General features: G+C 34.8%; 1 pseudogene; it reads left to right on the forward strand.

The window, feature by feature from the left end:
• The first annotated feature begins 2,757 nt into the window (after positions 1-2,757).
• Positions 2,758-8,259, forward strand: LOC145640081 (uncharacterized; annotated as a pseudogene).
• The last annotated feature ends 15,192 nt before the right edge of the window (positions 8,260-23,451 follow it).

Consider the following 23,451-nt stretch of genomic DNA (forward strand, 5'->3'; position numbering starts at 1 on the left):
CGCATCGATTGTGCACATGGCACCTTGGGGAGAACTCAAAAACAAATATTGGAAAATTTAGAGCTATGAAGGGGTTCACAGACTTGTTTGATTTTCTAACGAAGTATTGTGAAACTGCTGCAGAATTCGAACATTATTGGCCAAGGTACCTTTCATATGAATTCTTATAACACAAAAATGAACTTTGTATATTACCAATTGAATATGTTTTTGGCTATAATTATTTTGTCCACTGTTATTAATTTGTCTTTATGAATATTGTATATTATGTAATGAATATGTATGTTTAATGTATGAACTTACTTATTTTAAACTTAAACATTTTTGCATCTATGAATATATAGGGTTTGTGTGTATTATATGACTTGGGTATAAGTATCACTGTTTTACGAGCTTTACTTACTATTTGAACATATTGTTTTATTTTTTGAACTTAGTATTGTAATTTATGAACAGATAAAAGTTTGAATATGTTTTTTGTAATGGGATGATGGATAAGTACGACTGTCATGATAATACTTGGTTGAATCATTTGTACTCGATCAAAGAAAGATTCCATTAATCCCATAGAGCGAAATTCTGCACAGTACTCCTTTACCCAAAAATAAATAAATAAAATTTCACGATCAACTTAGGTAGTAATGAGAAGATGTACAACAACCTAACTATTTATTTCCTATCTATTTAATTTATTTAATGAAAAATCATAGTCATCATAGAGTAAAAAAATCCACTAAATTCAGTTTTTTGTAAAAAAAATAAAAGTATTATTAAAAAAAAATAATTCAAATGATCTTTTTTACAATAATCAAGCATCATATAGAGTAGGTTCATTTTAGTGAATCTTACAGCTTATGACATAGAATGTAGATAATGAATATAAACTTGGCAAGGAAATAAGAATATATTTAGGCAGCATACGCATAGTAAATAGATTGTCAAAATGATTTTCTTGATTCCAATATATCTAAAATATATGACTAGTTGATTAAATGACCAATTAAGGTATGTATGAAAAGATATACAACAACCTAACTATTTACTTCGTGTAATAAAATTCAATATATTCATAGGGTAGAAAAATGATCTTATATAATTTTTTGGCCGACTAAATTATGAGAAAGTATCGGTAGCAAAGAAGTAGTTATGAAAAAGCTAATGGAATATACACTTGGAAAGGAATTAACAGTATATTTAGGTATAGTATATATGATTAAAATAGTTTAGTATTTCCTTAGATGACAATTTTATTTCATTCTATAGTGATAAGCATAAAATATTTTATAAGTAATACTACTTTGATACATGGTAAGTTAATTATATCATATTGAAAAAAAAAACCCTTATAAAAGATTTTTTTTAATTGATTTTGGTCTAAAGGTATTGAAATTCATAAGTTTCATGCGGTAGAACTATACTTATTGCATACAATTTTAATATTTTATTTTTGCTTTTGATGTCATACGCAAACAACTTCATATCAATATAAAGTACGTCACATTAACAAATGAGTTCATCGTATACAGCTTAATTTTTGTTATATAAATAATTTGTCCACATACTGTCAACAGATTTATCCATGGATCCAAATTTTGCACGGCTTGCAAGGCTGAAGAGAAAAGCGATAATCACAAGGAAGCGTAGATAGTGAAAATCATGGTAATTTCTAATTTACAGATTGAATAAAATTACTCTCTCTATGGTCAGGCAAATTAAACTAAACATGAAAAATATATATATACAGGTGATATAGAGCAAACAAAGATTAAAGACGTACAATCAATTCAAAGGAACCCATTAGGCGACATTTCAAATGGTCAGGTCACTCTTACTTTTAAATTTAGCTACAACACAATAGCTAGCATGTATAAACTACCTTTAAACTCTTTTTTTTATTGATTTTTGTGGGTGAGGGGATGAGATGGATAGAATAAAGCGCAGCTATACAAAACTAGAAGTTAATAGAGAACAACTACATAATAATATACATGCATCTACATTTGAAAATTTTAATTAGAAGTAGCATTCTTACAATTACTTGGTTTATAATTAATTGATCTTCAAAATTGTGATACTTAATACAATGTATCAAATTAAAGTTGATCTCATAAGTTGAAGTCATTTTATAATTTCCATCATTGTTGCAGATACAATTATAAGTTTTTTTTATGTATAAAACCACCATTCAAACAACTTTTTGGTTCTTAGTATTTTAATGTGCTCTGTTTGCCGTATTAATTATGGATGATTTTTTTTAATTCAAGTGCACTTTGTTCCCAACCAATTTCGGAGAATCCATACTTCTACTCTATGTGATGCGGCTCAACTTAGAAGAAAAAGTACCACTTTGATGCTTGGAAAAAAAGTAATCAAAAAAGAATCATAATGTACAACAACGTTCCAAACTTGGTAACAATATCAGGAGGTACTACTAATTTTTGTATTGTTATTGGTGTTGATTAAAATGTACGTAGTATATTCTAAATGAAATGAATGTGTCTATTCAAATACAGGTGAGGGTAGCTCTGCTTTGCCCTTAGAGGAAAATTCTACTATGAATGATGACACAGTAGTTAACCAAGGTATTATATAACAAAAATATAATAATTATAATTATAATTGACTAACGCTTTAAGTAATGCAACAACCTCCTATATAGGTGAGAGTAGCTCTGTTTTTCCTTAGAAGAAAATCCCAATATCAATGACGACACTCCAGATAGCAAAGGTATTATATAACAATGTTAACATTATTTAAAGTTTTAAGTAATTCAACAACCTCATATTTTAATATTTATGTAATTTTTGTGTTTAGGTGAAAATGATATCTCAGCTAACTCATTGAAAGGTAATGTGTTTCTCCTTACAATTTATTTTCCTAACATGTATTAGTAATCAACTAACGTGGTTGTATCATAAAACAGAATACTGGGATGTAGGAGATCCAGTATATAATTTTAGATTTTGTGGTGCGATGTTGTGGTATGAGGAAAGACTAGAGAAGAAGCGGAATTCAAAAAATCCAAAGTTTTCCTTATGTTGTATGCAAGGGAAAGTGCAACTACCTTTACTAAAGGAACCACAACCGCCACTTAATAGATTTTTGAAGAATAATGATGTTAAAAGTAAGCATTTTCAAGAGAATATAAGAGGTTACAACATGTTGCACGCATTTACGTCAATGGGAGGAAAGATTGACACAACAATTAACCAAGGTCGAGGACCTTATGTCTTCAAATTACATGGTCAAAACTATTATAGAATTGGAAGTTTGTTACCAAATTCTGGATCATCTCCAAAATTATCTCAGCTTTACATATATGACACAGAAAATGAGGTTGCAAATAGAAAGCGTGCCATGAGGTATTTTTATTAGTTTCTTTCATTTTTTTTCATAAATTATTAAACTTAAACAACTGATACATCACTTATTAAGGACTATTTAACATTTTTTATGGCCACTCAAGAAATTCTGATGAATTCGAAGATGCAATTATTGATGACCTCAAAACAATGCTTGATCTACACAACCCTATTGCTAAAGCTTTTAGAATGGCAAGAGATCGATTTAATTCTAACGATTCTCAAAATATCAAACTAAAACTTATCGGCAAACGGAAGACTGATGGGAGGACATACAACCTCCCAAGTGCATCTGAAGTGGCAGCTCTCATTGTGGGAGATATTGGATGTTCGACAGATAGTGATATTATTGTTGAAAGACAATCAGGAATGCTACAACGAATTAATGAACTTCATCCTTCTTACCTTGCTATGCAATACCCGTTGTTATTTCCATATGGTGAGGATGGATATAGAGGTGATATTCCGTTGAGGGACACCGATGAAAATTCTATGAGGAAACGACAACGATTAAGTATTAGAGAGTATTTTGCATTTAGGATTCAAGACAGGTTACATGAATCTGCAACATTGTTGTTGTCAAGAAAGTTATTTCAACAATTTTTAGTTGATGCGTATACAATGATAGAGGCAGAACGACTAAATTACATTCAAACACATCAGAAGCAATTAAGGTCAGAATTATACAGGAACCTTGCTGATGCTGTAATAAGGGGAGACAGATCCATCCTCCATTGGAAAACGGGTAGTTTTACCTTCATCATTTACAGCAGGACTCAGGTACATGATGAAAAATTATCAAGACGCCATGGCCATATGCAAGTGTTATGGATACCCAGATTTATTTATCACATTCACTTGTAATCCAAAATGACCACAAATCAATAGATTTGTCCAAAAGAGGGGACTCAAATCAGAGGATAGACCTGACATCCTATGCCGAGTTTTCAAGATGAAACTAGATCGATTAATACATGATCTCAAAGATAAAAAAAATGTTCGGGAGAGTTAATGCTTGTAAGTTTGTAATGCTATTCTATTATGTCATTTATATGCTATGAGATTTTCGAATATTGATATTGTATCATAAACATATTTGCTTATAAGCTAAATGAAATAAGTTTTTTTTTTCTTTCAGTGGTTTACACAATAGAGTTTCAAAAGCGTGGATTTCCTCATGCTCATATCCTTCTATTTTTACATCCCAATGATAAGATTTCAACCGCAGAGGATATTGATAGAGTTATATCTACTGAAATTCTGGATCCAATAGACCCCTGAATTATATGAAATTCTTGGGGATAGTATGATGCATGGTCCTTGTGGTGCGATGAACAAAAATTCTCCATGCATGAAAGAGGGGAAATGCTCGAAACATTTCCCTAAGAATTTCACTGAAAGCACAAGATTTGATGAAGAAGGGTATCCAATGCACAAAAGAAGGGATGATGGAAAATTTATTGAAAAGAACGGAGTCAAACTGGATAACAGATTTGTTGTTCCCTACAACCCGACACTCTTGCTAAAATATCGTGCTCATATCAATATTGAATGGTGCAACCAACACAGGTCGATCAAGTAATTATTTAAATACATTAATAAAGGAAATGACCGTGTTACAGCTACACTTTCTGGAGAAAATGGTGATAATGTTGATGAAATAAAGTCCTATTATGATTGCAGGTTAGTTTCCCTGATTACACTTTTTAAGTTTCTTAAAATTATATAGTTATTGTTTTTTGTTGGATTTACGTTAGTTAAGAAAGTATTTATACATATGTTTTCAAAAAAAAAAAAAAATGTATTTATACATATTTTCTTACAAATTGCAAGTATATTTCACCTTGTGAAGCAACTTGGAGAATTTTTGGATTTGACATGCATTATAGATTTCCTCCTGTTGAAAGATTGAGTTTTCGTCTTTAAGATGAGCAAAATGTTGTGTTTGAAGGATGATCCTATAGATTCAGTCATAAACAAGCCTTCAATTGAGAATTCAATGTTCTTAGCATGGATGGAGTGTAACAAAAGTGATGAGGAAGCTAGACAACTCACTTATGCTGAATTCCCAAAAAGGTTCGTGTGGATCAGAGATGAAAAACGATGGAGAAAACGAAAAATTAAAGGAAGATTTTCTATTGGGAGAATCTACCATGTTCTCCCAGGTTGTGGAGAGAGATACTACTTACGAGTGTTACTAAATCATGTCAAAGGCCCAACATGTTATGAGGATATAAGAACGATCCATGGTGTTCAATATCCTTCATTTAAAGATGCTTGCTATGCACTAGGACTATTAGATGATGACAAAGAATACGTTGATGGGATTAAAGAAGCAAGCTTTTGGGGATCTGCACATTACTTAAGAAGCCTTTTTTCTATGCTACTGTTGTCTGACAGTCTATCACGACCAGAGTATGTTTGGGAAGCGACATGGCATTTACTATCTGATGATATTATTCACAGACAAAGACGCATTCTACATATTGATGGTAAACATCTTCTCTAAGCAACGTGCTCATTTCTTAGAATAAGTTACATATTAATTAGTAAGAAAAACCATCTTCAATTTGCTATGCGTAATCTAGATTTCAATTAGCAAGAAACATACCTAAATGTGACTAAGCAAACATTTGATCATGCAATATAGAAGTTGACAGGCTAAGCACCAAAGACATTAATGATTAAATTTAATATTCAGCTTAAACTCACAAGTAATAAGCCAAATAGGACAGTCCACAAAGCTTAAACTCTGTAAGTAAGAGAAATAGTTATTCTAAAGCATAAAATGTTAGATCTACTTATTGTCCCAAAAGAGATTGCATGAAAGATGTTATCCATAAAAAAATAGATATAGGAGAGATAGTAGATACTACTTACTTCTCCTGTTAGCCTACTTCTGATCTAACCACATCCTGAACATATCAGCTTGATCTCCCAGTCACGTACAATCTGCAATAACGCAAAAATTAAGCATGTAATTTTCAAGGCCAAATAATAATATTATATAAAAAAATAGCTTTGCTATACTGCTAAAGGCATATTCAGGCTAATTGTAAATTTCAGTTTAATCATTGCATAAACAGAATAATGCAATCATAATTGATAACTATAAGCCACATTACATACCTTTTCTAACCCAGTAAGATACTTAAAATACATAAAAATTCACCAAATACTCTTTATATATTTGTTTATATATATTCATTTATTAGATGCATAACTTACATATTACATTAAAATGCACAGATTTGCAGCTAAATGAAGATCAATTGAAGGGCTACACTCTTAGTGAAATTGAAAAAAATTTACAAGGTAATGGTGGTACGCTTCGAAAATATCCCATGTTACCATTCCCAGATGACATGCTTATGTCAGAAGGAAGAAACAAGCTAATTCAAGATGAACTTCAATATGATAGACCAGCTTTGCATATAGAGCACGAGAAACTTTTTTCAAGTCTTACAGATGAGCAAAGAAAGATATACATGAAGATTATGCCTGCCGTGTCAAGAGGTCAAGGGGGTGTATTTTTCATATATGGATATGGTGGGACTGGAAAAACTTTTATTTGGAGAACTCTCTGTGCAGCTCTGCGGTCTAAAGGAGAAATTGTGCTTCCCGTTGCTTCGAGTGGAATTACATCACTCCTCCTTCCCAAAGGAAGAACAGCCCATTCTAGGTTTAAGATACCTTTAAATGTATTTGAAGAATCAACTTGTAATATTAAACCAGGAAGTGATTTGGCAGAGCTTTTAATGAAAACAAAACTTATCATTTGGGATGAAGCTCCTATGGTCAACAAATTTTGCTTTGAAGCTTTAGACAGAAGCTTAAGGGATGTTCTAAGGCCCACGGAGAAACCTTTTGGGGGCAAAGTAATCGTGTTTGGAGGAGATTTTCGACAAATTCTTCCGGTTATCACAAATGGAAGTAGACAAGACATTGTTTTTTCCACAATCAACTCATCTTATTTGTGGGATCATTGGGAGGTCTTGAAACTTACAAGGAACATGAGGCTTCAAGTGGAAAGTTCAGATTTAAGCAATCAAGATATAAAGGAATTCTCAGAGTGGATATTAAAAGTTGGAGATGGTAAGTTAGGAGAGCCGTATGATGGTGAAGGAACTATAATAATCCCTGATGAGAATCTAATAAGAGAAGCATGTAATCTAGTTGAAGCTATTGTTGAAAGTACTTATCCGGAAATTTTGCAGAATTTATGGGATCCAAAATATCTTCGAGAAAGAGTTATTTTAGCCCCAACTCATGATAATGTAGATATCATCAATGATTACTTGCTATCTTTATTACCAGGTGAAGAGAAGGTATATTTAATTCTGATAGCGTATGTCAGGCAAATGCAACCGTGGGTATTGAAGACATCTACCCACCTGAGTTCCTAAATACCATTAGATGCTCTGGGGTGCCGAATCATATAATCTAGTTGAAAGTTAGTGTTCCTATCATGCTTCTTAGAAATATAGATCAGTCCTCTAGCCTATGTAATGGTACTAGATTGGTGATCACTCAGCTTGGAAACCATGTTGTTGAAGCTAAAATCATTTCAGGTAGTAATATAGGGCATAAAGTGTTCATTCCTCGAATGACATTAAGCTCATCAGATACCACCAATTTTCCTATCAAGCTTCAAAGAAGACAGTTTCCATTGGTTATTTGTTTTGCTATGACGATAAATAAAAGTCAGGGACAATCACTTTCACATGTAGGTTTATATCTCCCAAGACCAGTCTTCAGTCATGGACAACTCTATGTTGCAATATCCAGAGTGACAAGCAATAAAGGATTGAAAATTTTAATATGTGACAAGGACAATGAACTTTCTAATACTACAAACAATGTAATTTACAAAGAAGTTTTCCAGAATTTACCATGAGGTATTTGTATGCATACTATTTATTATTATATAGGATTATATTTTCATATGTTCTTAAATTTATTCATCTTATTTTCTTTTTAGAATATTTTTGAACTTTTTGAATCATTCAAGTTATGTGTTGACTTGTGGCTATGTTTTTTTTAGAGATTCTAATTCATCCTTTACTGAATTTTAAGACTTTTCTTTATGAAGATGATGCATTTGAAACATATATATAAGTCAATTCTCTATTTTAAATAGTACTCAACTATGCTACATAAGTTTGTATTGTAGGATAATATTAATTCACAATGGAACCGGTTATGATTTTTCTATTGATCCTAAATATGTTAGTTTCAATATAATTTTATCTTTCTCTTTGTTAATCTGATTTATTGCAAAACACAACAATTGTTTATCTAAGTCCATGAATTGTACTGTTTGCCCAAACCGTGTTTTTATCAATATAGACATTTGTTTTTAAAACACGTGTTTTAATTGATAGTTGCTGACAAAATTATCCGAAAATAAATCAATGTTATTGTAGTTAACTCAAAATAAGTCCAACTCCTATTTTGTACACCTAGGTACCTTCCTGTAGGTACACCCAGGGACATTTTTGTAATTACGATCATTATTTAACATGTGACTCATGCATGCTTACTATTCTCTTTCCTTTCGCTTTCAATTTTGCTTCATTCTCTCTCTTCTTCTACAAAAATTTAAGCCAAAATTTTTTAGCAATCTTCCAAAAATTCGTTCAAATTGAAGATTTAAATTAGCAATAATTTAGATTTTGCAATTATTAAAGCTTTGAATTACATAAATTGAACAGGAAAAAAAATTTAAAAGCTTGTGTTGCTTATTAATGGCGGCATTTGTTCTAGCACAAATGGTCCCAATCAAAAGTCATTCAACAATCTAATCTAGGAATTATTTTAACCATTGATTAATTTATTAATTCATAATTATAAATTTTCCAAATTGAGTTGAAAAAACTGGAATCGCATATTTACTGTAAAAGATGAGCAATTACTCCGTATAATTTAACCATTTGAAAAACCAGTAAGGTTGTGTTTGGGAAGATAGATTTCATTTCAAATGCATCATTTGAATTATGAAATTTGAGTATTTCAAATGACATGGTTTACCTTGTCATTTGAAATCCTTACCTTCATGGGTTATTACTTGGTAGTTGTATAATTTGGGGCAAATTCCTCATTTGAAATTCTTGGACATCCAAACACTATAATTGTCCCAATTCCGGAATTTCAAAAGAAATTCTAAAATCCAAACAGACCATAAATTAAATATAACCAACTGAAAATGAGTTAATTAAATCTAACCAGTTCAAAATGAGCAAATACAATCTATTCAACTCTAAAATGAGTAAATACTAGAGTGTACCCGTGTAAAAATACACGGGATATATATTATATTAGAAAAATATTAAATATAGAATATAAGAAAAATATATTTAAAAAACAGAAAGTTGATTTTGATGTCATAACTTAGACCGTATTCTTTTGAGCTGTTGTGGTTTGTTGTGGACTTGTGGTCTGATTTGCTCTGCTAAAGCCTGCTTAATTCAGCTTTACCGAGTATTAATAATCTGCTCTACTCTGCTGAAATATGATGTTCTCTACTATGCTCAAGAGCCCAAAAGAACAGGGTTTTACTCTTATATGTCGATGGCCACGCAATGTGGCCAGCTCTTATGGGACTTACTTTGTCAAAGCTATAGAGGTTACCTTTTTAGTGTTTTAGGGGTTGCTTAGTTAGTATTATAAGGGTGATTCCATCAATGTTACTTTAATCTTTTGCAAACAGTTATTCGGTGAGGCCAGTCCCGCAAAAAGCGTTGTGTACTTTTAATTTTTTTGTGTTAATGACAAGAGAAGTGGAAGTTTTTTTTAGGGAGTAGTCCCTAAAAAAAATGCATATAATTAATTATGAAATGGAGATTTTTGAGTGCTATGTTGAATTGTTGATAAAGGGACTGTATACTCGTGCTAATGCATGACGTATTATACTATATACAAAAAAAAAAAAAAAAAAAAAAAACACACACACACACACACACAAAATGAATTGTTAGTAGTTTTTTAAAAAAGGTAAAATATTAGCAGCAATCCCTTGAAATAAATTTGAAAAAAAAAAACAGTGGGATGGGTAGTTATGGTTTTTTTTTTATTTAATAACTAAATGCATAAGAGTTTAGCAATGGGGCTTTGGAGGCTTCTCGTCAAATCGACTCTTAAATTAAATATAAGATAAACCAATTATTTTAAAAATAAGCAATTATAATCTAACTTACTCTGAAATGAGCAAATATAAACCCATAATTTGAAAATTGAGAAATTATAAGGTAAGTATTTCAAAAAAGAGTAAATAAAATCTAACCATTTAAAAAATGAGCTATTAAAAAGTTACAATAAACAAGAAAAAAGTAATTTTTCAAGTGGGCAAACATAACCAAACGGAGTTATACCTTATATGTATTCTGCAGAATTGTATAGAAATTGAGCACAATCAATAAGGACATTAAAATTAATGAAAAACCAAATTACATCGAACAAATTATTAATTAATTTTTTTTTAATATGTAACCCAAATTTCAACAAAATTACAATAGAAAAATCAGAATTTTGAACAAAAAATCGAGAAAAAGGGGAAAATTTACCTAGATTTGTTGGAAATACGCTTCATTCGAAACCAAACATTGGTAATATAGATGACCAAAGACGAAGAATACTACATATTGAAGAGAGATGAAGTAGAGAGATGAAGTAGAGAGAAGAGAGAGAAATAAGAAGGGAGGAGAGAAATTGTTTGAAATGGAAAAGGTGTGGCATGTGTAAATGATACTTTAAAGGAGAAAGAAATTGAACAGACATATTAAAGTTGGGCTGACAAAATGACGATTTAAGCCCTGCGTGTACCATACATCCAGGTATATAATACTATTTATGAAATAAGTCAATGTGTACTTTAACCAAAATTAAATGAATGTAACATAATTGAGTCTTGACCTGTTAAAAATCAATTAATCTAGTAAAAATTGAAACAAATAATTTCACCTTTACAACATATTTTCAAAATAATATCACATTTTCAAAATTTGAAAATAATTTTATCTTTAATCTTAATCTGCTTGAAATAGTCTATTTTACCTACAACTTGCATTATTTATTAAATTATCTTTTGTTTTTCCATCTCTCTCCTCCCATCTCCTCACCCTTTTCCATGGACCACAACAGTCCACCATAACCACCACCACCGTATCACAGAGCACAATACCACCACTTGACCCCACCTTCATTCTCACAACTCCCTCATTCACACTTCTCCTAACAGCAGTAACAATCGAGTGAGCAACGACAACCAAATACTACCACCACCTAAACTCTCCACCATAGCCACGCAACAACCACCACGACTTCACCAATCACATCATCATACCTTTGCCTCCACTTCTCACACGCACCAGCAATTAGATTCACGAACAAAGCATCCTGCCCTCCTTATCGCCTTTCTCCAACATCTTAGGCTCCACCCACAACAACAACAACGCATAAGATTCATGTCTCGTTGTAGGCTTCGTACGAATTGCACCTACGTTGAGCATAAGTGAATATACTTGGCAATCATAAAAGCTTGAATTTGACATGTAATGACAGGGACAAAAAAATAGGGAGTCGCAAACAAGCTTTTCAGGAACTTGTACAATATTCATGGATCATTAAAGACAACAATGAAAAGGGACAAAATGAAGGCAACAATGATTTGATCCATGAAAGTTACACTCCATTCATAATCTATGATATTATTAACTCTATAGTGGTCCTGAACCATAACTGAATATTCACGAATGATGGTACAGATTGAGTCATGAGCCCAATGTTGCTCGTATTAACCTCTTCTTAATAGTTATGGGGACATGTATTATTTGTAACTGTAGGGAATATTTCAAGCCCTCCCACACTTGAGCCCCATTGTGATCATACACTTAAGCATGGTGGCGTCCAAAGGGAAGGAAGCTAGAGTAAAAGAGTCGCCAATAATTTTTAGGAACTTGTAAACCGTTCACAGGGTGAAGGTTACACCCCTTAACTATCCAGGAGATCGTTAACTCCATAGGTCTGGAACCATGACTGGAAATTCGGGGATGAAGGTACAAATCCAACCTAAAAGAGATTGAACCTGCCCTAATAATAGGCCTCTACTTTATTCTTCTCGTATTCATGTGCGCTTTCTGACTAATATACAATCAATAGGTTTACCCTAAACCTGTTTAATCTATGTTGGTTGAATATTAATGCACAAATAAAGCTATTATTGGCGATCACTTGAATTATAATCAAATTAACCCTAAACAAGATTATTAATTATCTTATTAAGTGTGATTACAAGTACAAATTCCCTTTAAACATGCATAAAAGGCGTGATCAAGCAATAACAATAACAATATATATCAAGCAATATAATAATCATAATTTAAATAACAATCATAATTAAAATAATAAGCATAATCATGTTAAAAATAAAGCATAATATTAATAGAAAGATCCTAGGCATGATACTAACAAGATTAATAACAAACCCTAGCATGTCACTAAGCATTAAAGATTAAAGCTTTAGCCCTAACATGATACTAACATGATATAACGAAAGAAAATAGGAAGCATTCTTTTAATCATACTTGATATTAGAAATATTAATTATTACCCTAAACATGATACTAGGAAGCATTAAAACATCCTAACATGATACTAGGAATCAACAAAACAATCTAAGCATGATTTCTATATAAAAAAAAATCAATAAAGCAATTAAAGTACTTACTTCGATGCCTCGTACCTCTTTCTAATAACAAAATACACACGTTAGTAACTTCAAGGAAAATAATAAATCAAATAATTAAATTAAATAACTGAAATAGGGATTTGGGATTAAACCCTCAGACATATCAAACCTTTCACGTCTAGGGCAAAGGCAACTTTGAACTTCACTAGGTGTGTATAAAACTAGTGTATGAGGATTTTATGTAAAACGGAAGGTTTAGAAAAATAATAGAGAGAGAAAGAAAGCTTTTAGCTTTTTAGAGAGAGAATAGAGAGAGATGATTGTTGTTAATGTAGATGATTTGAAAACAGGGAGATACGACCCCTATTTATAAGAAAAACAACAAGGGATCAAAGAAAATCATATTCGGAATAAAACTCCTCCCGTCGCGAACGACAGGAGCCAGGGCCAAACAACGAGTCCATTTCCAGGCGACGAAAGACAACGCCAGGCGACGAAGGTCAGCACCTGGCGACGACTTTGTCGTCTCGCGCTGGTCCAAAAGTCAACGCGCTTTTCCATGCGTAATTACCTTCAACCTCGGTTGCAGGTAATTATGCGTCCGAGCATTTTTTGAAATCAGATTTAATATTTTATTCTAAATAAAACATTCTTTTAAAAATAATAGGCCCTCCTCTAGATTATCGGGCCACCTTTGCAAATCATTGGGCCCAATTTAATTTAATCCATAACTTCCTCATAAGTCATCGGAATTGGGCCTATAATATATCATTGTAAAGCTCTTTTTGAGCCCAATCCAACTATACTATTATTGGACCTTTATTATGGACCAAACCAAATTAGACTGGCTATTTTTCATAAATAAGAGTAAAAAATAGAAATATTTTTAGAGAACAGAAAGAGAAATATTTTAATAAAAACATCCTCATCATTAGGCTTTTCACACTTTCACCTCGTTCGATAATCAAATGATGCGAAAGGTATTCATCACTAGGTTTGGTTTTGGGGAGACACATTTGGGTGTTTGCAGAAGCCCCCTCTTTGACTGAGTTGGGGGAAACGCAAGTTTTGAAAACAAAAGTCAAAGTAACGATAGGGACGGAGAATGATTCGGAACGTTCTGCAATCCTAAATCATTCTTGTAACAACAAATACCTGCAAACTAGCGTTAGTTAAACAGATAAGAGAGTTAAGAAACTCGTATCTTGCACCGTCGAGCACACGTCTTTGAAGTAACCGATTTGTTGCTGTATTTGGTGTTATGACAACCTTCCACAAGCTAGGGAATGCCATCTTGTTGCTGTTTTATTGATGATATGTCCACGCGTCTCTGAGCTAAGAGCTTCTTTTTTTGTTTGACGATCTTCCTCAAGCTAGGTAATACCGCCTAAAGGCCGCTATGCCCGTAACTGCCTCCAATTTCCGCTGTGATAGTCTTGTGCAAGCCAGAGAACACTGTCAAAGATTGTCTCGCTCGAAACGACCTTCTACTGCCTTGTGACCATCTTCCGCAAACCAGGGAATACGATCGAAGATTGCTTTGCGCGAAACGATCTTCTACCGCCTTGTGACCATCCTCCGCAAGCCAGGGAATATGATCGAAGATTGCTTCGCCCGAAGTTATACTCAGTTGTTGCGATAATATTCCGAAGAAAATTTCTGAAGATCAACGCCCGTCGATCCTCCATGCTCGTTTGAATTTTGCTGTTGATGCTTTGGGTGATGACAATCCTCTTTTCTTTAGGAACAATTGTCAACAAAACTCTTGAATGATGTATGACAATCCGATTTAGGGAAAGTTGTCAATACTATGTAGCAATCCGTCCTTGGAATGTTGCCATAATAAAGCGACAATCGCATCTCGGTAATTTTGCCAAAATCCATTTTTGGGAAAAGTTGCCAATGCTTCGTAACTATCTATAATAGAACCTTGATACGATCGAAAATCCACATATCTTAGAACATAACTCTTGAAAGCAATCAACCTTGGAAATTTGCCAATGCTATGTGTAGACACCTATTTGTGTTTCCCTAAAATAAAACCCGGTGATGAGTACCTTTCGCGTCGAATCATAATCGAATGAAGTGAAAGTGTGGAAAGTCTAGTGCTGCGATAGTTTTAATTTCTTTTCTCTTCTCTCTGTTTTTGAAAAATTATTTTAAGAAAACAGAAAATCTAGTTTGTTTTGTTTATGATATGGGTCCAATAGTAGTGTAGTTGGATGGGGCTTGAAAAGAGCTTTCCAACGATATATTATAAGCCCAATTCCGATGAATATTGAGGAAGTTATGGCCAATTTACTAAACTGGGCCCGGTTTGAGCCTTATATGCGGCCCAATGATCTAGAGGAGGGCTTAATATAGATTTATCATTCCTAATGCAATTAGGAATGGTTTTAGTATTCTAGATTCTTCTAGAAGGTTATTTTCATTCCTAATTCAATTAGCATTGATAAATTGACTTTTGTTGACTTTTCAGAGTTTTAATTAAAATCAAAGAACATATTTTGAGGAAAATACGATTTTATCCTCTTGTACGTCAATTTTTATCTGATTTTAAGAAAACGTGTGAATTTCTAAATCAGCGCCAAACGCCAGCTGTAGCGCCTGGCGCCAATAGCCAGCGTTGGGGCTAATCAGATTTTATCTGCGCCAGAACTCTGTTTTGATATTTTATCTTTTTGGCTAATTTTCTTTATAAATAACGTCGTAAAAATCCGATTTCATTCATCAACAATCATCAATTCTTATTCTCTCTCATTCTCTTCTATAATCATTTACCAACTCTCATCAAGATTTTCTTGATCTTTCTCTCTCTTTTTTCTAAACTAGCCTTTTACATACAAAATTCCGCATTCATTAGATCTAGAAACACCTAGCCAAGTTCGAAGTTGCCTTCGCCCTAGACGTGAAAGGTTTTAATTTCTGAGGGTTTGGTCCCAAATCTCTCTTTCAATTATCTAATTTAATTGTTTTAATTATTATTTTCCTTGAAGTTACTAACGCGTGTATTTTGTTATTAGAAAGAGGTACGAGGCATCAAAGTAAGTATTTTAATGGTTTTAATTGATTTTATGATATAGAGTTCATGCTTAGGTTGTTATTACGATTCCTAGTACCATGTCTAGGGTAACTTTAATACCAAGTATGATTAAAAGTATGATGTCTTTTATGTTCTTCCTAATATTTATGATTGTTAGTATCATGTTAGGGTTAAAGATTTGATTTTTATGAAAGGAATGGTGTCCTTCGAACAAGTGTATTATTCTGATGGCGGGTTCAGAATTATTAGAAAGCTAATATATTCACTAAGGTTAAGTGATCGGAATGCCTGGGTGGAGGCCGCTTCCGATCAGTAATATTAATATAATTAATATTACAGCTTAATCTTGACTGAACCGTTCGGGTCACACCCAAGCAAATTATACGAACCAACTCGACGAATTAATTCGGAAGAAATTAATTCGTCGCCCGAGTGTTAAATATTTAGACGTTGGAAATTCGAGCTTAGAGCGTCGAAACCGAGCATCGGAAGTCGAGTCAAAAATAATAAAAAGACGAGACGGCAAATTAGTAATAAATTAACAATGACCAAAATACCCCTAGCATCGGAATCTCGAGTGCTAGGGGATTAGCCGAGCTAGCAGCCCGCACCATATGCGAGACATGCTAGCAAGGCGTGGCTAGCAGCCCGCACCATGTGCGAGGCATGCTAGCACAACACGACCAGCAGCCTGCAAGCAGTGCGTGGCGTGCTGGCGTGCACTGCTGCTAGCAGCCCGCACATGTGCGGGGCTAGCTAGCAGCACCCTCGGCATCAGCAGCCCGCACTGATGTGCGTGGGCGTGCTGGGCCGAGCTGGCAGCAGCTAGCAGCCCGCACGGTGCGAGGCTAGTTGGGCCGTGGGCCTAGGTCGGGTAGAAAGGGGAAGCTAGTAAGTATGCTTGCTTTTTGGTGTGGACAAGTGTCACAAGGAGAGGAAGGAGTAGGGAGCAAGTATAGTCCCCTCCTCTCCAAGTGGTCCATACTCCTCTTTACATATGACTAGGACACTTGTTGATTTATTACTTGCTTATATATTTAATTTAATTTAGCTTTAAATTAATTTGTGGAATTTCATGAATCCCACATTGATGAAATAGAAATTCCCACTCATACTTTCCTCTATAAATACCAACCTTGGGATTTGGAGTAAAGTGCTTGAGTGGGAGTTAGAAAGAGAATTCCATATTTTGGAAAAACTCTTAAACTCCATTAACACTTGGGTTTTGGTCGGACCTTGCTAACTCCAAGGTAGCGGACCTAAAAATTCGTGTTCGTCCTTTGTGGGTGGATACCGTTGGAGGCACGACATTTGCGGTGCTCAAGGCTTTCAAGTAAGAGCCCGTTTTGAGAGGGCGAAGCTCGCTTCAAGGGTATGATTCGTTCTTCCTTTCCTTGTGCTTATTTATTTATGCTTTATGGTTTTATTAATTACGAGTGGTTCCTTGGGTCGGGGTTGTTTCCGCGAAAAGTCGGACTCACCAAACCCCAACATTTTATTCTTTAGTGACATGCTAGGGTTTGTTATTAATCTTGTTAGTATCATGCCTTGGATCTTGCTATTATTATTATGCTTTAACATGATTCATGATTATTATAATTATTATGATGACTATTATTATTGTTTCTTGATGGTATATTTATTGTTATTGCTTGATCACACCTTTTATGCATGTTTAAAGGGAATTTGATACTTGTAATCACGCTTATATAAGATAATTAATAATCTTGTTAGGGTTAATATGATTATAATTCAAGTGATCGCCAATAATAGATTTATTTTTGCATTAAATTCAACCAACATAGATAAACAGGTTTAGGGTAAACCTATTGATTGCATGTTAGTCAGAAAGCGCACATGAATACGATCAGAATAAAGTAGAGGCCTATTATTAGGGCAGGTTCAATCTCTTTTAGGTTGGATTTGTACCTTCATCCCCGAACTCTATTTGGTTCAAGACCTTATGGAGTTGACGATCTCTTGGATCGTTAAGGGGTGTAACCTTCACCCTGTGAACGGTTTACAAGTTCCTTAAAAAACTTGTTGACGACTCTTTTGCTCTATCTTCTTTCCCTTTGGACGCCACCGTACTTTAGTGTATGATCACAGTGGGGTTCAAGCGAGGGGATAACGCTTGAAATATTCCCTACACTATGCGACAATCCTTTTAGGAAAATGTTGCCACAATTGACAATCCACGTCTTGTAACATTTGCAAAAAAAAAAAAGGCGATCGACAATCCACTTTGGGAAAATTTGCCACTTACTGAAATGAATGACAATCCACGTTGAGGAACCTTTGCCGAAATATTAAGATGATTAGATCTTGCGACAATCCTTTGGGAAATTTTTCCATAGGGAACTATGTGTATGACAATCCAATCTCAGAAAACTTGCCAGCGATGACAATCCGAACTTGGAAAAAATTTCTAAATAGAGCAAGAGTACGACAATCCACGCTTTGAAACTTTGCCGGAGATGACAATCCAATCTTTGGAAAAATTGTCGTTTAAGAAGAATGCGCAACAATCCATATTTGGAAATATTGTCGGTTGGGGATTGTAAGGAATATTTCAAGCATTATCCAAAACTTGAACCCCACTGTGATCATACACTAAAGTACGGTTACGTCTAAAGGAAGGAAGCTAGAGAAAAAGAGTCGCCAACAAGTTTTAGGAACTTGTAAACCGTTCACGAGGTGAAGGTTACACCCCTTAACGATCGAGGAGATCGTCAAATCCAATAGGTCTGGAACCATGACTGGTAGTTCAGGGATAAAGGTACAAATCCAACCTAAAAGAGATTGAACTTGCCCTAATAATAGGCCTCTACTTTATTCTGATCGCATTCATGTGCGCTTTCTAAATAACATGCAATAAATAGGATTACCCCTAAACTTGTTTATCTATGTTGGTTGAATATTAATGCACAAATAAAACTATTATTGGCGATCACTTGAATTACAATCATATTAACCCTAAACAAGATTATTATTTATCTTATTAGGCGTGATTACAAGTACAGCTAAAACCTGGCGCCTGGAACCATGACACAGTTCTGTCGCCAGGTGCTACAGCTAAAACCTGGCGCCGATCTCTGTTTGCTGGTGCCAAATTCTTCCAATACCGAGCCAGAAATATGCGTTCTAATTTCTACCAGTTTTTCGCATTGTTATCTCGATCCTACTTCCTGATTGAGTTCTTTCTCACTTTTCTGAAACCCATATGTGTTCTACATATGGACATAATGCTCTGGGAATTCATGCTCCATCTACCTGATCAAACGCTCTGAACAACAAAGGGTACATCCGAGAATGTTGAATTCACCAAACCATGGAAGCGAGTTTTTTCAAAACTCGCGGTGTCCCATCCACTCGCGCCAACCCTTCACGGTTAGGCTTCCGCGCGGTGCATCCGGACAATTAACCATGGACCCTCTATTAACTAAACCATATCCCGAACTTTAGAGAACTAGAGCCATGGTTAGGTTGCAAACTCATTGCATCATATCGTGCCTACTTGACTAATTGTGCATTAATTGTTGTGCATATATTTTATGTTTCTCTTAACCGTTTGTTTGACTTGTGTTGAGATTTAATAAATTAATGACTAAAAGAACTTTGCCTAATTAATTAATTGATTAATTAATTTCAGTAAATAAAGTCTAATATTTTAATCAGAATTGACCTAGCAAGACTTTAGGCATACCCCTGTTGATTAATAACACCGAAAACAGTCTCGGATTGAAGCTCCAGCATTGGCGCCAAAGTCTGTACTGTAGCGCCACTCTGTGGAGTGTGGCGCCTGGCGACAACTCTGTTGTCTGGCGCTACACTACACAGTGCGACGCTAGTCCTGTCGTTTTGCCGACAGTTCGGATTATTGATTGAGTCATCACCTAGTGTCTAATTAACCATCTTGATAATTAAGTCGGTTAAATTTCGCTGTCAATAATACCTTGTCGAGTCATTAATTGAGTCTAGTCACATAGTCTAGCCACATGGTCATGACACGAGTCTTAACATATCACCTACACTCACTAGTCTTAGAACACACTTCGAGTATGTATCACCATGACCATGTCTTAGGTTCATGCATAAGTCGGTCTTTCCGTCATTTGAGTTGGGGGGTACATCCTACTCCTAATTCTACATATCCCTCCATCTACATCATTTTTCTTCACATTCTATTCCAATCTTTCTTCACTTCCTCCATCCATTGCATGTTGAATAAAGTTTGAGTCAAATAATTAATAATAAATATCCCCAAATTCCTTTTCCACAGTACTTGGTCAAGGAGAGAAGGGCGATTAATCAAGGACAACCTCTTTATTCAAGTTTCACTTTTTGATAAACTAATTCGTCAAAAGAGGAAGGCTAAAAAGATAATGGCAAGTCAAGAAGAAGTCAACGAACTTAGGAGTTAATTGAATGACGTGACTGAGGTGTTAAAGGCTTTAACCCTCAAAATTGATGACCCTGTGAAGCACCAACAAATGAACCTCATGCAAGAAAGCTTGAGCAAGCTATCTAGTGACTATAAATTTCAGGGCATTAGTTCACAAGGGGTCTCTCTGGACAAGGAACTTCTTCCGCATAAGTTCAACGCCACTAACATCCCTAAATTCAAGGCAACAGATAACCCTTACTTTCATCTAAGAGCTTTTGAAACTATAATGAGCATTAAGGGTATCGATAAGAAGGTTTTCCCCTCTCTGTTCCCACTATCTCTCGAGACCGTTTGCCAGCAATGGTTCTTTTCTCTCGAGAAAGAAAAAACCTCCACCTAGGAGTCCATAGAAAACGCTTTCATAGATAGATATAAGTGCAACATCCAAGACGAAACAGACCATAGACAACTTAAGATGTTAAAACAAAAAGAAAACGAAGGTGTTAAGTCACTTAAGGTTTTGAGTGATGACAAACAGCTGACTAGCTGGTTCTTGTTGGTTTTATATTATATCAACTGACATTTTGAACAGGAACAGCTATCCCAAGTACTTGAGGCAATATGAAGTCCTTTTGAATCAAAGCATTCAAGAAATCTGTATCAGAATGTTCTATCAAGGAAGGCCGTCAAGACTTGAAGATTATGAAGTCTCTCAGATTAGGATAGTTAATCTTTGTAGTCTTTATAATGTTAAGTGTGCATGGATGTTTGTACGTGAGCTATCTGTATCCCTTACTTAGAATATTTAGTGTTGTAGAGATCAGGAAAAGTTGACCTGATCTCTAGGACACTAACAGGTTAGGAAACAGCTGCTTCGTAGCTTGTTTCATGAACCTGGACATTAGTTCAGTAAATATTTTCTGGAATATATATTTCCTATCCTTAGAGAATATTTACTAAACTAATTGATTCAGTTTATGCAGAGTTGGAGATGAATTATTTCGCATATAACTTAGAATATATTATTCTACCCATTTATGGAAAGTAGAATAATATCTTAGAATATCTCTTATTTACAAAATAAAAGATATTCTATTTACCTAAGTTATGATCTGAAAAGATCACGAAAGAATTCATCTCCCAACCTTATAAAAGCATAAACTCGATCAGAATTTCGAGTGAGCTTTTCTGAAAAACTTCTCTATCTTTGAAAGCTCGAAATACACTCTAAGGGAAATAGTTAGTTCATCTCTTACAAACTATTTATGCACACAGTAAAAATTGTTTTGTAATTATCTCTTGTAAGCTTTGAGTGGAAGCATTTAGAGGGAAACAAAGGGTTTGTATTGAATCACTAAGAGGTTAGTGATTGGGTAGCATTTACGAGTGTGAGTGCAAGTACTTGTGAGTTCAAGTGCGAAGTGACACCTAGAGTTAGGTGTGGGGATCACGAGTGTGATCATTTGTAATTGCTTTTGTTTTTCAGAGTTGATTAATAAAAGTAATTAGGGTAGTGGAGGACGTAGGCTCAGAGTTGAGCTGAACCTCGTTAAATCTTTGTGTTGATTATTTATTGAATTTTCTGTTTCCGCTGCAGGACCAGTTCATCACCTGGTCCCCCTACATACATAGAGAAGAAAATCCAATAATTCTTAACACTGCCCTGTACTCAATTCAACCCCCCCCCCCCCCCTTCTTGAGTACCAGCTGCACTTTCAGAAGGGTTCACATATTTCTTCAACAAATGGAGGGAAAATTTCGCTAATATGGTCAAGGCTCCTACCAAAAAAGAATCTGTGAGGATGTTTATCAAGAATCTCTAAGGGAAGTATTCAAAGCACTTACAGTACCAACACAACTTGAATACTTTCAAGACTGTCTATAATATAGGCATTGACATTAAAGATGACCTTCTGAAAAATAATAGTGCGAGAGGAAAGAAGAAAGACCATCCTTCTTCCTCTCCCATTAATGAGGTGCATGCCACGAACGCCTCTAAATCACAAATCCAAAGATCAAAAAAGGTGTTCATTCCACTTGGTATGAGTTATGAAACAGCTTTCGAGAAGCTACACCACAAAGGACTAGTCATGCCCATAGGGCCTATCAAAGATCCAATTCTAGAAGCCAGGCCACCCAAGTGGGACCCTAATAAGCACTGCAAATATCACCAAGGAAAGGGTCACGACACTGAGGAGTGTTGGAAACTCAAAGAAGCTATTGAAGATCTGATCGATAACAATGAAACTTCCAAGATTCTAGCCATCGACGACGATCAAGCATCCTTCGATCCATCACTTCTTATCACACCTGTAGGAAAGCCCATGATCGAGACAACTTATATAATCTCTCTTGATGAAGTGGCCATGATTGGGGAGGATGAAAGTCTTTTCTTAGATAATACCAGGGAGGACTCGTCAAGTCTAAAAGAGGACGTTCAAAAACTGCAAGATGTCGTTGCCATGCTCTTGAATGTGGTAGAAGGACTAGCAAATTGGGTGATGGTCATTGAACAAAATTCTTGCCAAGGGTTTAATGAAGAACTCAATGCTCCTAAGCCACGAGCAAAATGGACCATTGAAGAATACACACCAATAGGAATGACTCACAACGAAGCTTTTGACTGTCTTCACGATCAAGGCCATATTCACTCCATTTGTCCCAGTCAAGACCTTCCACATGAAAAACGTTTTCCCAATTGGGATCCAAATTCCTATTGTCGGTACCATAGAGGTCGCGGTCACACTACCGAAAAATGTCTCGCCCTTAAGGATCGTGTTCAAGACTTCATTGATTTAAATCTCCTTCATGTTCCTCCGCGCAACAAGAAGGCCAAGATTAGTAACGATAGTAACAGTGGCTGTAAGGGAAGAAGAATGACTATCCTTCTCCTTCTGAAAACACCTACTCTAGCAATAGTGTTGGTACTTTCGACCTTAATGAGATTTTAGGATTTAGAAGGCAACAAAAAAGG

The sequence above is a fragment of the Chenopodium album genome, chromosome 7 (genome assembly GCF_948465745.1).
Source record: "Chenopodium album chromosome 7, dcCheAlbu1.1, whole genome shotgun sequence".
Taxonomy (NCBI): Eukaryota; Viridiplantae; Streptophyta; class Magnoliopsida; order Caryophyllales; family Amaranthaceae; genus Chenopodium; species Chenopodium album.